The 13833-nt window shown below is 38.6% G+C and overlaps 1 long non-coding RNA gene across 1 annotated transcript; it reads right to left on the reverse strand.

The window, feature by feature from the left end:
* Window positions 1-7673: 7673 nt before the first annotated feature.
* Window positions 7674-9124, reverse strand: LOC125255543. The gene is made up of 2 exons (XR_007181926.1): window positions 8722-9124; window positions 7674-8619 (listed from the first exon to the last, which is right to left on the reverse strand). It is a non-coding gene; the product is annotated as an uncharacterized LOC125255543 (long non-coding RNA).
* Between the last annotated feature and the right edge of the window lie 4709 nt (window positions 9125-13833).

Genomic DNA, 13833 nt, shown 5'->3' on the forward strand with positions numbered 1-13833 from the left:
CATTGCTTTCAGCCGTTATAGCGAAATCATTTGCGCAGCACTTCCCCACAGGAGACGAGAATTAAATGACTACCTCGCAATAATCGCAGAGCTCACATTATCATACGGAGGAACACACTTTTACACTTACCATAAACTTTTTTCAGCCAAATGTGACGTCCGCGTGGCTCAGTGGAACCAGTGCCCTTACTGGGGTGCTTTAGACACTGAGTTACACAACAGAGTGTTCTTAGGATGCCGTAACATCTCCTGCACGGTATGTAGATCTGTCACTCACTCTACCACAGCTTGTCCCCTAATCAACCCGTCAATTCCTCCTTGCTCAGATTCAACCAGTCAACCAGTTATGTCCCGCGGCCAGCAAACACCAACTTTGACTCAGATTTCAAAAGTCGTACCACTTCTTCAAACAGTCAAGTGTGCAATAATTTCAATTCAGGAAGATGTGCAAGGCAGCGCTGTCGTTACATGCACATTTGTAACTTCTGTGGCGGCGCTCACGCCCACACGATATGCCCTGTTAAAAGGTCTTTAAATAAAGATTCTAAAAATGACTTGTTGACTCCTGTTAATATTTCTCGTTTGTCTACTGAATTGTCTCACCACCCCGACACTAACTTTACAGACTATTTGCTGTCTGGTCTCGAACACGGTTTCAAACCCGGTGTTGAAAGCCTCCCATCGCAAAGCATTATTTGTAACAATCTCCAGTCTGCTCTCACTGAGCCTGATACAGTCGACCTTCTAATTAAAAAAGAAATCGAGTCAGGTTTCATGATCGGCCCATTTAACATTCCTCCTTTTGAATTTTATCGAATCAGCCCAATTGGAGTGGCTACCTGGATATTTTCAAGCAATAAACGATTAATAATTGATCTCTCGGCACCGCACAACTCCCCATTTCCAAGCATAAACAGCCTTATCCCGCTTAAAGAATTTTCTCTTCATTACCACAACATCGATCAAGCTATAACCCTGATCAAAGACGCGGGTCGCGGCGCTTGGCTGGCCAAAGTCGACATCACTTCTCCCTTCAAAGTGATGCCCATCCACCCAGATTCCTGGCATTTATTCGGCATACGCTGGCACGGAAAATTTTATTTTTCCGTCCGTCTAACTTTTGGATGCAAAAGCAGCCCTAAGATTTTCGACAAGCTTTCAGAAGCTATTTGCTGGATTCTCTTTAAAAACTATGCAATTCCTTATGTCATTCACCTTTTAGATGATTTCTTAATCATCTCGCCTCCCGACTCCATCCCAGCCGCTCATCTTCTCACAGTCCAAAAGGTTATTTCCGAGCTCGGGATTCCAATCGCCCAGGATAAAACCATGGGTCCAGCCACATCCATCAAATTTCTGGGCATTAACTTGGACACAGTTAATTTCCAAGCCTCACTACCCAAGGAAAAAAATCGACAGGATTATTCTGGAAGCATCCACCCTCCTAGACAATCCACATTGTTCTAAACGCGAGCTACTATCTTTGCTTGGCCACTTAAACTTCGCAATGCGCATCACCCCGCAAGGCCGCCCTTTCATCTCACATCTCCTCACCCTCGCGTCTTTAGTTCATGCACTAAAGGACCAAATCTCTCTAACTAATTCATGTTGCAACGAGCTCAGTTTATGGATAAATTTCCTTAAACAATGGAACAGTCTGTCCTTTTTCTATAACACTCTCGTTTCTCTCCCCATGGATATTCAACTCTTTACTGACGCAGCTCCCTCTGTCGGTTTCGGGGGATTCTACCAAGGCCGTTGGTTCGCATCTACGTGGCCCCCCCAGCTATTAGACTCACCGCAGTCATTAACAACCTCAGCGCTGTTAGAATTGTATCCACTAGTTGTAGCAGCCTTCCTGTGGGGGAAAGAATGGTCCACTAACAGCATCTTAGTGCACTGTGACAATGAAGCAACCGTACATTGCATTAACAAAGGCCGTTCTCACTCCCCCGCACTAATGCCTCTCCTAAGATGCCTCATTTGGATTTCAGCTTGTGATCAATTCATCATAACTGCAAAACATGTTCCTGGGTCAAAAAATTCAAATAGCTGATGCTCTCCCGTTTTGCTTTCCAGAAATTCAGATTGCTGGCACCAGAGGCGGACCTATTCCCAACCCCAGTACCTCACTTTTCAGAACTGATGTTCCCATAAACCACCCATTGAAACCCCTGCTGGACGCCTCTCTTAATTCCATTATCCAAGCCGTTTCCCCCAGAACCATCCAATCCTACCTAACCGCTTGGAAATGTTTTAAGTCTTTCCATTCCACGAACAACCTGCCATTTCCTGATTTTTCACTGCTCACCATCACTTTATTCATATCCTATCTCATCAGGATTAAGAACCTCCAAGCCAGCTCCATCAAGGGTTATCTAAGCGGAATTCATTTTTTTCACAAACTCATTTTTGGTTCACCCTCATCAGAAATAGCCAATTCACAGACATCTATGTTGATTAAAGGCATCCAAAAAAACCAACCCACCCGCCCAGACCCCAGACAACCAATAACACTAGACATACTCACCAGATGTATCACCATTCTCCGCCGAGGCTACCACTCTATCAATACTGCCCGCACACTGGATGCAATGTTCATATTAACTTTCTTCGGGTTTCTAAGATGCTCAGAGCTCACAAAGGTCCACCCGACAATTTCAGATTTATCAGTGCTAGATGATGACACCATTTCTTATTTCATCAAACAAAGTAAGACAGATCAAACAAGGAAAGGCCATTTTATCTACATTTTCAACCTCTCATCACCAATCCAGCCATACCAATCCCTTTTAGCTTACCTCCATTTCAGGAGCTCGCAGGCCAAATTCCCATCTGACCCACTCTTCACAGACGACTCTGTACAACCAATTCACTGGATGATTGGAAAGCAAATTTGAAGCAAGTTCAGTTCCTCAGCCACAGCAGTTTCATCGCAACCTCCCCATCAGGAGCTCATTCTTCATCCAACTAGCTTATTGGATGGCAGCATCGCCTACCCTGCTCCTGCAGGAGCTCTGTTCCATCCAAGTCTTGATCCACAGCCACCGCTCCGGCAGGAGCTTGCCCATAGGCGACCAGTTTCACGTTCTGCAAATTTTGGGGGTTATCAACATCATTTTCTGGCTGCTGTCCCTAGTTAGTCGCAATTTTTGGGGGGAGTACTCTGGGTTCGGGCCAAATACCGAGCTCGGAGCCCTCTCCTCGGACAGCACGCCAAATATGCATACTATTTATTTATCTGACTTATTTGCAAGTGTCAACTCGTGAAATGATGTTTCATTGACAAAATTCGGGAGGAGCACTTTCAAATGATCCTTTCAATCATCACGTCATTCCAACCAGCTGTCAGCAATCAGTAATCAACAAGTCTACCCAATCAGCATAAGTGGAGACCATTATAAATACACAGTCGACTCACCCATGTTCCTTGACAGTTTTTCAGCATCCCTCCACGACCCCATCTCCTCACACTCGCATGGTTATCTTCCTAACCAAATCTCTCACTCGCCTGGTTATCTTCCTAACCAAATCTCACACTCGCCTGGTTATCTTCCTTAACCATAATACGGGGGGAGTACTCTGGGTTCGGGCCAAACACTGAGCTCGGAGCCCTCTCCTTGGACAGCACGCCAAATATGCATACTATTTATTTATCTGACTTATTTGCAAGTGTGAACTCGTGAAATACATTTTGAAAATCCTCATGTGACCACTAGCTCATTAAATGAATAATATCACATGCTTTATATTCAAATTAATGATTGGTATTGATACATTTAAATTTGGCAGTATTTCATTTGTTGTAGCTATTATACTACGGTCATTTTGTTCCTAAGAAAAAAGTTTGGATGATTAAGATGCAGCTTACCTCAATGGTTTGTGACGCACCTGCATGTGCGTTTTAAAAAAATGTGGCACACAGGTTACCATGAATGTGAAAAGTGCATTCAGGATGGTGTGTACATGGAGAAGAGAATGGCATTCTCTAGAAATTACATGCCTTTTAGAAATAAGGACATGGCACCTCTATAACTTAATATTTTTCTCTGTGACAGGAAAAAACACGCTTCAACTGATTTCTTCGATTCCTTCCATTTTAATGTCTTCCTCTCAAGAGTTGGGACAGTCAACATCACAAACATCAAATGAACACCCTGAAAAAACTGAAATTAAATAAAAATTACAATCAAATTTCAATTATGTTGTTTGATTAAGCCCATAGCTTATTAAAAATATCAATACATATCAATACACACAGTACCTTAAATTATAAACAATAACCAAAATATAACAAAACATACTGTGTGCTTTCCAATCAGGATTCAGGAGACATTATGAGACATCTTATCAAATCTCTTCTCACTCTTACTGTTCTACAGTCTTGAATGTTTGAAATATTTTACCTTTTTTTTTTTTTTTTTTTGCACTGATGAATAGCACTTGACCAACACATCTGGAGCAAATGCACTGGACAGGATGACGTTCATGATATGTACATTGCAGTTCAGCCTGGTGTTTCCACACACAGCACTATGTTGGCTCCATGATCAGTCACAAACACAACACGGCCAACAAGCAGAGACGTGTCTATTCCAAATGCACAGAGTTTCTGGAACAGCAAGTTTCTAATGTTCTCTCCTGTTTTTGACATGCCGTTTTTGAATGGAGCCGCAAACGATACTCTCGAAAAGAGAACAAAATCAGTGTTTGTGTCATACGCTCTAATGTCTTTACAGCAAAGTGCGACACATTTTTCTGTAGTTTCTTGCTTAATGTGAGGTGTGCAGGTATATCGCCTCAGGGCAGAGGTGCCAGATTTATGTCCGTTGTAAAAATTTTGCACATTTATCAGATAATATCAGATATGTCATGTGTGGGTGTTTTTTTTGTTGTTTTTTTTGACAACAGACAGTGATTCTCCACGTAGTTTCACTCTTATGTCACGAGTCCTTGTTATAACAGGTTTAGGTTCAGTAGAAAACTCCTCCCTGCACAGTCTTTTTATGTAAATGTAAAATTGAAAGGAGTTTCATAGTAACTTCTGCTGAAGACAGTTGAAGTTCAGTGGAGGAACAACAAACATCTACGTCATCATTATTCATGGTTTGTAAATACTACTTCATAAAATAATCCAATTCAATTCACATTTTTGTATATTTGTATAGCGCTTTTCACAATGCATATCGTTTCAAAGCAGCTTTACAGACAATGCATGTCAAAATTACAGTTTAAGAAAAATGCAGTTGGCTAATAATGTAATAATTTGGGCAATTAATTTATAACACTGTTAGCATTTTAACTTTAAGGCAGAAGCAATGAGCTCCTGGAAAAATGAATTACATATCAACAATAAATTAGGATATAGAAATTAGGGAAAGTGCATGTTGCATCTTCTGAAGTCCTCGCAGGACTTGACGCCATCTCTTCACAGGTGTTGGTCATCTGAGGTCTTCATAAGAGGCTGGATCTAGTCGCCTCGGGACGGGTGTCCCGAGGTAAAACAGAAAAGCACATGTAGAATAATTAGCGTAGCTGCTGTTCATAACATTAAGTAAAGATTTGTGCAATTGATCTGACATGAAATGCATTATGTGAATGCTTGGCTAAAGAGATTTTTTAATCTAGATTTAAACTGGGTGAGCGAGTCTGAGCCCCGAACATTATCAGGAAGGCTATTCCAGAGTTTCGGAGCCAAATGTGAAAACGCTCTCCCTCCTTTAGTGGACTTAGATATTCTAGGTACAACCAGAAGTCCAGAGTTTTGTGATCTTAAAGAGCGTGAAGGATTGTAGAGCGATAGAAGATCAGTTAAGTACACAGGAGCTAAACCATTTAGAGCCTTATAGGTCATTAGCAATACTTTATAATCGATACGGAACTTAATAGGTAACCAGTGTAGAGATGATAAGATTGGTGTTATATGATCATATTTTCTTGACCTGGTAAGAACTCTAGCAGCTGCATTTTGTACTAATTGTAGCTTGTTTATTGAGGAAGCAGGACAACCAGCTAATAATGCATTACAGTAATCTAGTCGAGACGTCATGAAAGCATGAACTAACTTTTCTGCATCAGAAATAGATAACATATTCCGTATCTTAGCAATGTTTCTGAGGTGGAAGAAGGTTGTTTTTGTAACATATGAAATATGATTTTCAAAGCACAAGTTGTTGTCTAATATAACACCCAGGTCTTTAACTGTCGAGGATGGAGTAACAGTACATCCTTCTAAATGCAGATTGTAGTCTGAGAGATTCTGTGTACAGGTTTTTGGTCCAATAAGTAATACTTCAGTCTTATCTGAATTTAACAGAAGAAAATTACTAGTCATCCAATGTTTTAATTCTTTAATACATTCTGTCAGATTGGATAATTCATGTATATTAAAAATAGCAGAGGGCCTAACACTGATCCTTGCGGCACTCCATAGTTTACTATCGTTATCTTAGATTTTTCCCCATTTATATAAACAAAATTGTGTCGGTCTGATAGGTACGACCTAAACCACCGTAAAGCCTGGCCCTGAATACCAGTGTAATTTTGTAGTCGATCTAGGAGTATTTTATGATCTATAGTGTCGAACGCAGCACTGAGATCAAGTAACACTAGTATTGAGACACAGCCTTGGTCAGAGGCTAGAAGTAAGTTGTTTGTAATTTTAATGAGTGCAGTTTCTGTGCTATGATGAGATCTGAATCCTGACTGAAATTTTTCATAGATAGTGTTTTTTGCAAGAAGGAGCACAATTGGACCGACACCACTTTTTCTAGTATTTTAGACATAAATGGAAGATTTGAGATGGGTCTGTAGTTTGCTAATATGTTTGGATCTAATTGTGGTTTCTTAATGAGAGGCTTAATAACTGCTAGCTTGAACGATCGTGGGACGTGACCTAGAGATAAAGACGAGTTGATAATATTGAGAAGAGGCTCTTCTGCTACAGGTAACAGTTCTTTCAGTAGTTTAGTGGGTATTGGATCTAATAATCATGTTGTTGGTTTAGACGCAGAGATAAGTTTATTTAGCTCTTCCTGTCCTATAGTTGTAAAGCACTGCAACTGTTCTTGAGGGGCGATAATTGAAGCTGAATCATAAAACGCTGTCAAAGTTTGTACATTTACAATTTTATTTCTGATACTTTCGATTTTTTCATTAAAGAAATTCATAAAGTCATCACTACTAAATTGTAATGAAATGTTTTGTTCTGGTGATGTCTGTTTATTTGTTAATCTAGCCACTGTACTAAACAAGAACCGTGGATTGTTTTGGTTATTTTCTATGAGTTTGCGGAGATGTTCGGCCCTGGCTGCATTTAGAGTCTTTCTATAGCGGGACGAACTGTCTTTCCATGCGATTCTGAAGACCTCTAAACGAGTTTGTCTCCATTTGCGTTCTAGATTACGAGTTTCTCTTTTGATAGAGCGAGTAATACTGTTGTACCATGGTGCAGTATTTTTCTCTCTAACCTTTTTAAATCTCATCGGTGCAACAGTATCTAATGTACTAGTGAAAATGGTGCATATGCTGCTAGTCATTTTCTCGAGATCATTTGTGTGTTTAGGTACGATGAGCAGCTGAGACATATCAGGCAGGTTATTTGTGAATTTATCTATAGTTGTCGGGAGAATTGTTCTGCCTAGTCGATATCGCGGCGCAATTTGACAAATATCATCAGTATGCAGTACGCATGTTACAAGGTAGTGATCAGAGACGTCATCACTTTGCGGTAGAATTTCTATATCAGTAGGATTTATTCCATGTGATATAATTAAATCTAGAGTATGATTAAAACAGTGAGTGGGTCCAGTGACGTTTTGTTTGCCCCAAATGAGTTTAGTAAATCAGTAAACGCAGCCCCTAACGCATCATTTGTATTGTCTACATGAATGTTAAAATCTCCAACAATCAGTGCTTTATCAACGTTGACCAATAGGTCTGAGAGAAAGTCTGAAAACTCTTTTAGGAAATCAGCATAAACCCCTGGAGGTCTATAAACAGTAGCCAAAGCAAGAGATAGTAGCGACTTTTTACTTATATCTGAGAGAGTAACATTTAGCATAAGAATTTCAAATGAATTAAACCTATAGTTTGTTTTCTGAGTAACGTTCAGAATATCTCTGTAGATTGTTGCTACACCACCACCACAGCCAATCGGACGGCATTTGTTTTTATAACAGTAGCCAGGTGGACAAGACTCATTAAGACCGAAATAATCATTTGGTTTAAGCCATGTTTCAGTAAGGCAAATTACATCAAGACTATTATCTGTGATCATTTCATTTATATATAACCGCCTTAGGTGTCAGCGATCTAATGTTTAGTAGCCCTAGCTTTAGAAATTGTTTTTGTTCAGTAATTTTGCGAATTTCTGGTTTGATCACGATCAGATTTTTTCTAGATCCTTTATTTTTATTGTTAAACCTCACTATTCTGGGAATAGACACAGTTTCTATAGACTGTACTACACTCACATTTCTATCAGTTAAGTGGGCAGAACACAGACTGTGATTTGAGGTTTGACTCACTAGTCATACGGTGCGAAGCGTCTTTGAGATGTTCTCTGACAGAAGATCAGCTCAGATCCTGCTGGGGTGCAGGCCATCAGCACGGAAGAGCCTAGGACGCTCCCAGAAAAGATTCAAATTATTTATAAAGTGCAGCTTCTGTTCATTACACCAAGACATCAACCATTCATTTAGAGCAAATAAACTACTGAACCTTTCATGTCCTCGTCGGTACGTCGGAAGCGGTCCAGACACGATGATCCTCGTCGCGGGCGATGTGGCTCGTACCGTCTCAATCAAGCCTCGTTTACACTGCACGCCTGTGCGGCGCGTTACGGCTGCGACGCGGCTACCGGAGCTGATACGCAGCCACTCTAGTCAATATGAGGGGCGGTCCGTGCCAGTTCTAAGGCTAAGCAGGCGAAGGATAAGGCGCAGTCTACCCTTACGTCGCCGTCAGACCGTGTCAAATTTTGAATGGGATTGATAGGGAGGGCAGACGATAGACCCGCGGCGACGTCACTGTAGATCTAATCGTAGGCGGCGACGTGACGGCGGCGTACGTGAGAAATTTACATAAAAAATGACGTGTGATTGGTACGTCTGAAATATGTACGTCGCATCATATGACGCCTGATCATCATACGTCGCATCATATGACGCCTTTAAACGCATTTAAAAATTTCCATTAGTAGATGTAGGCTATTTGTTATAGACTATTGTTTTTACAATAATTAGTTAACTAACTAGTGGCAACAGTGCATAAGAATTCTAAATTTATTTCATGTATTATGAGTGTGTGTGTGTCTTTGTGTGTATTGGCTGTTACGTTAGTGTTGAAGTGAACAAATTAAACATGTTTTGAAAATTTAAAGGCATTATTTTAACTTGGATGCCATAGCCCTAAAAGCTTATGCTCAATTTTTCTATATCTTTTTTTGTTCTTTCGTGATCTTGCCTGAATTTTCTTTGTCATTTAACATTTTCTTCAACATGAGGTGGAGAACAAGTTATCCTAGAAAACATTCTTGGTTTCATGGATATAGTTTGTCTATTTGGGAAAATAAGAAGTTACAAAAAGTATAAACAGTAAAAAGATGATGGTAGAAAGGATTCTTCTTATTATTATATTATTATTATTATTATTATTATTACATTTGTTACAACGAAGGAATACTAACATGGTAACTTCTGACCAAAAAGAGGAGCAGTTATAATAGATGTATGAATTTCTGATGCTCAGGAGAACAGCAAATTCTAAACCAGGGGTTGTCAGCTATGGTCTTTAAGGTCCACTTTACTGCAGAGTTTAGCTCCAACCATATTCAGTTAAGAACTCCTGGTTTAGAATTTGCTGTTCTCACCCTGAACTGTTATAATTTTATTTTTGGTATTATAACCACTGCTCTAAATCATCAGCAATTTCATCTGCAACCTGAAGGCTTGGATATTAACCTTGTCCACTAGATGGAGCTATAAGATAAGGAATCATTTTAGACTTATATTATTAATTTGTTTTCTATCCCTTTGAATAGAAATAAATGTATTTATTTATCTAAATAATTTGTGTAACTTGTGTATTGACAGTATATTTCATTTACATGTAAGTTTGTGAAATGTGAAATAGTAATAGCCTATTTAATGGTGGAAAAATATATATTTTAATATGATTAATTTTAAATCATATACATGATGAGATGTGTTAACTTACCTGCATTTTTCCATATTTTTTTTTTATATTATTATTTATAATTATTTATTATTAATTTAGTAAAGTTTTATTTAACAGGCGGTGATTTCAATAAATATTAGTAGTAGCAAGTAGGCTATTGCTTTGAAAATAACAAAATCAAGTCCATCACAAATGCATTCCTCCCTTCACTCTAAAGAAAAATGGTTTTAAACGGTACCAAATTATGGTTCTTCAGCTTGTAGCAATAGCAGAACCCGTTTTGGTGCTAAATAGATCCAAGGATCCATAAAGAAATAAACTTCTAATTTTTTATCCTTTGAAAGTGGTATAAAGGACGCTGGTGTTGTAAATAATGTGTTTAATAATAGTTTATTTTCAGTACTATTAGTATATTATTATCTTTAAATTATAAAACTGTAGTTTGATGGTTGAGCTCCAGAAAACCATTAATGAGGTGGCTATGACGATTACAGCTTTGAAAAACAAAAAAGAAGGAATAAAGAAATGCATATAAAGGGGTTATTCATGAGGGCGATGCGGTTCTAAATAGAACTGTTACTATAATCATATTTTTGAGGGACATAGAAAAGTCTTCTATAAGTCTACTTTTAATTTTTATTTTCCAGAGAAGAAAGAAAAAGAAATACGTGTTTGGGACAACATACACATCTCTATCCCTTTAACCCTCTGGTACTGTTCAGTTCAACAGTTGAGTTTGTGGCAGAACCATTTACGGTCCTTGTATTATTTTATTAACCACTACATAGCTATTTTAGTTATGAAAAAAATATTATATAAACGTTAGGCCCTAAGCCAAAACGAATTCATTTAAATCTAAACTGAAACAGAAACCTGCGTTATAACCTACCTCTCTAATTTGGCACAAACCCAATTGTCGATTTGGACCCTAAACTATTTAAACGCTTTTACACACATAACCTTTTATATGTTTGGTTGAATGTATGTTATTTTGACAATTAACAACTGCGATGTCAAGTTACTAAAACTGATATGTTTTGTGTCCGCGTGATGAGGCGCCGACGCGTTCACTTGAATTTTCTTTTAAAAGCGGAAACAACTTAAAATAATCAGACATTTATGGTCACATAGATGCAACACCATTCGAATCTGTGAAGGGTTAAATATGCCTATTAGTTTTGTACACTCACAATAAAAAAAACTTTGCTCGTAAAATAAACAAAGATATTTCTGCCGTCTTGGTTTCCTTTGTGTGAACTTCTCAAATGAACCGAGACTCATATAGGTCTCAATCAATCAATCAAGCCTACTCTAGTCTAATTGTCACATTTTCCCCCTTTAATTTTGTTAATAGGCTATGTTATGCGCATAGACATAGGCTATTTATTCCTTTTATATAATTCAATCCTTTTTTTCGTTCACAGAAGCGCTGCAGATGCGTGATTATAATGAATCCTCATGTTTTGTTGGTTATTTTGCTATTTGTTCATGTAGGCCTAGGCTAAAACTAAACCCCTGGGATTTTTTTTAATGATTCACAGACACTTATCAATTCTAATTTTGTTTAATTAATTTAATTTAATCTTGTCGGTTAATGAAAAGATGATCGCGTCAGTTGAAAGTCAGGGGGAAAAACACAGAAATGATACTGACAAGGCAACAATCATTTTCTTTCAGTTTAAGTTTTTCAACTAATATTTATATTTTCTTATATTTCAGGTTTATTTCGATTAGCATAAATGTTTTAATAGTTTTTGTTATTAATTAACTATAATAACCCTGCCTAGGCAAAACCACAGAACTGCATTACAGTAAATTTTCCCGCTGTATAAGCCACGAATATTTACAAAGATTCACGAATTATAATTCCGTCTGGGACACAATCTCAGGCCAGGAGTCTCATGCTCATCGAGGCCAATAAACCTACAGCTATTGTTGAAAACATAATTTACATTTACATTACTTTTAAGAAATTTGTGATCAGAATAGTAATTTCCTATATTTTGTTATATTTAATTTCTTGAAAATAATAGGCTATTAAAATGACTTAATCTCCTGAAAACAGTATCGCATATAATCTGATATTGTGAGCTAATTTATTCACACATTGTATGGTCAGCTTTTTAATTAAAATTCTTACCACTATCAAAAGTAAAAGCTCAGAATGACATATCCCAGAATATTATGTTTCTAGATTATAATTATAAATTTTACGTGCTTGAAGTTGGTAATAGTCGTGAACATAACATAAAATTGCGACTTTGGTGGTGTATAATTTGTACAGTCATTAGCCTAATCTCAAAGAGAAAGTGAATTATTTTTTTATTATTATTATTAGGTTTTTAAACAGTAGGCTATACAACTTTGTATGCAATGCACCATTTGTATCTAGGATATATCCAGTGTCATCAGAACACAGAAAAGTAAAAGAAAAAAAAGTGATTGATAAAGAAAATACGAACACATAGGAAAAAACATGAGGGTAAGATATTAATTTATTGTGGTGGCAACGTGCCCCTTCTCCGGCGTTGGTCTCACGCGTCTGTGTTGCGACGTAACCTTTCTCCGGCGTTAGTGTCACGCGTCTGTGATGCGACGTACCCTTTCTCCGGCGTTGGTCTCACGCGTCTGTGTTGCAACGTACCCCTTCTCACACGTAAAAAGTACACGACTGTTTCCTTTGGTTGGTAATCAATGGCACGAATCCGCCCCCATAAGTCAATGCTCATTTTTACACCAGCCGCGCCGCGGTGCGTTTGAGAAGCGTCCCAGAAGCGGCTCGCCGCGCCGCTTCACTAAAGATAGGCGCCTCGCCTATTTTTGACGGACGCCGCGTCCAAGACGCGCAGCTCAAATACAAAATAAAGTCAAAATAATCACCCTGAGTAAACTCCTGCTCATATTTCACATCAGTATGCCAGAAACTGACGACAAGAGATTCGAAGTTGAAAAACTTGAAATTTCTTTGTTTTTGTTGTCCATAACTGGAATTTTAAGTGTATTAACTTCATCTGTATGGCTACAGAAAAATAAATTATGGCATAGCAATAAACACAATTAAACCGGACAAAATATAACAATTTAGCCATTAAAAACATGAAAAAATCAACAAAAACAACGTTGGACAGGCAAATCTAGTGGTTTTGGGAATCCAGCCGCTTCGCTTCTGAAATGCTTCTGGTGTGAGTTGACACCCTGCAGAAGACGGAACAAAACCTTGCCGAAGCCGTAATGCAACCAGGGCCGGGTCTGGGGGGGGGGGCTAGGAGGGGCAATGCCCCCCCCAGATTTCTCTTGTGCCCCTCCAACATCCCCAGGATACTTGTTTTTTTGTGATAGCACACAAAATGTAAAAAATATATCAACACTAAATTAGTTATATACGCAAATTACTAGAAACATTGTGCGGTTGTATTTTTCTGGCGCGCCTTGCGGCACGCATCCTTTTACAGTTCTCCCTCACAGACACGCTCAGCACTTCAGGTGCTCACACCATGCTAAAATTCCCATAATTACAAGATTTCAACTTGTAAAAAGCATTCATGTCCTCATCCACATTCTTATCCTAAGCAGTTTTCCAAGACTTTTGCACACCTTATCTGATCACATCTCAAGACGGCAAATGACAATCACATGAGCAGATGATATGCAGCT

This window comes from Megalobrama amblycephala, linkage group LG20 (genome assembly GCF_018812025.1).
Source record: "Megalobrama amblycephala isolate DHTTF-2021 linkage group LG20, ASM1881202v1, whole genome shotgun sequence".
Lineage (NCBI taxonomy): Eukaryota > Metazoa > Chordata > Actinopteri > Cypriniformes > Xenocyprididae > Megalobrama > Megalobrama amblycephala.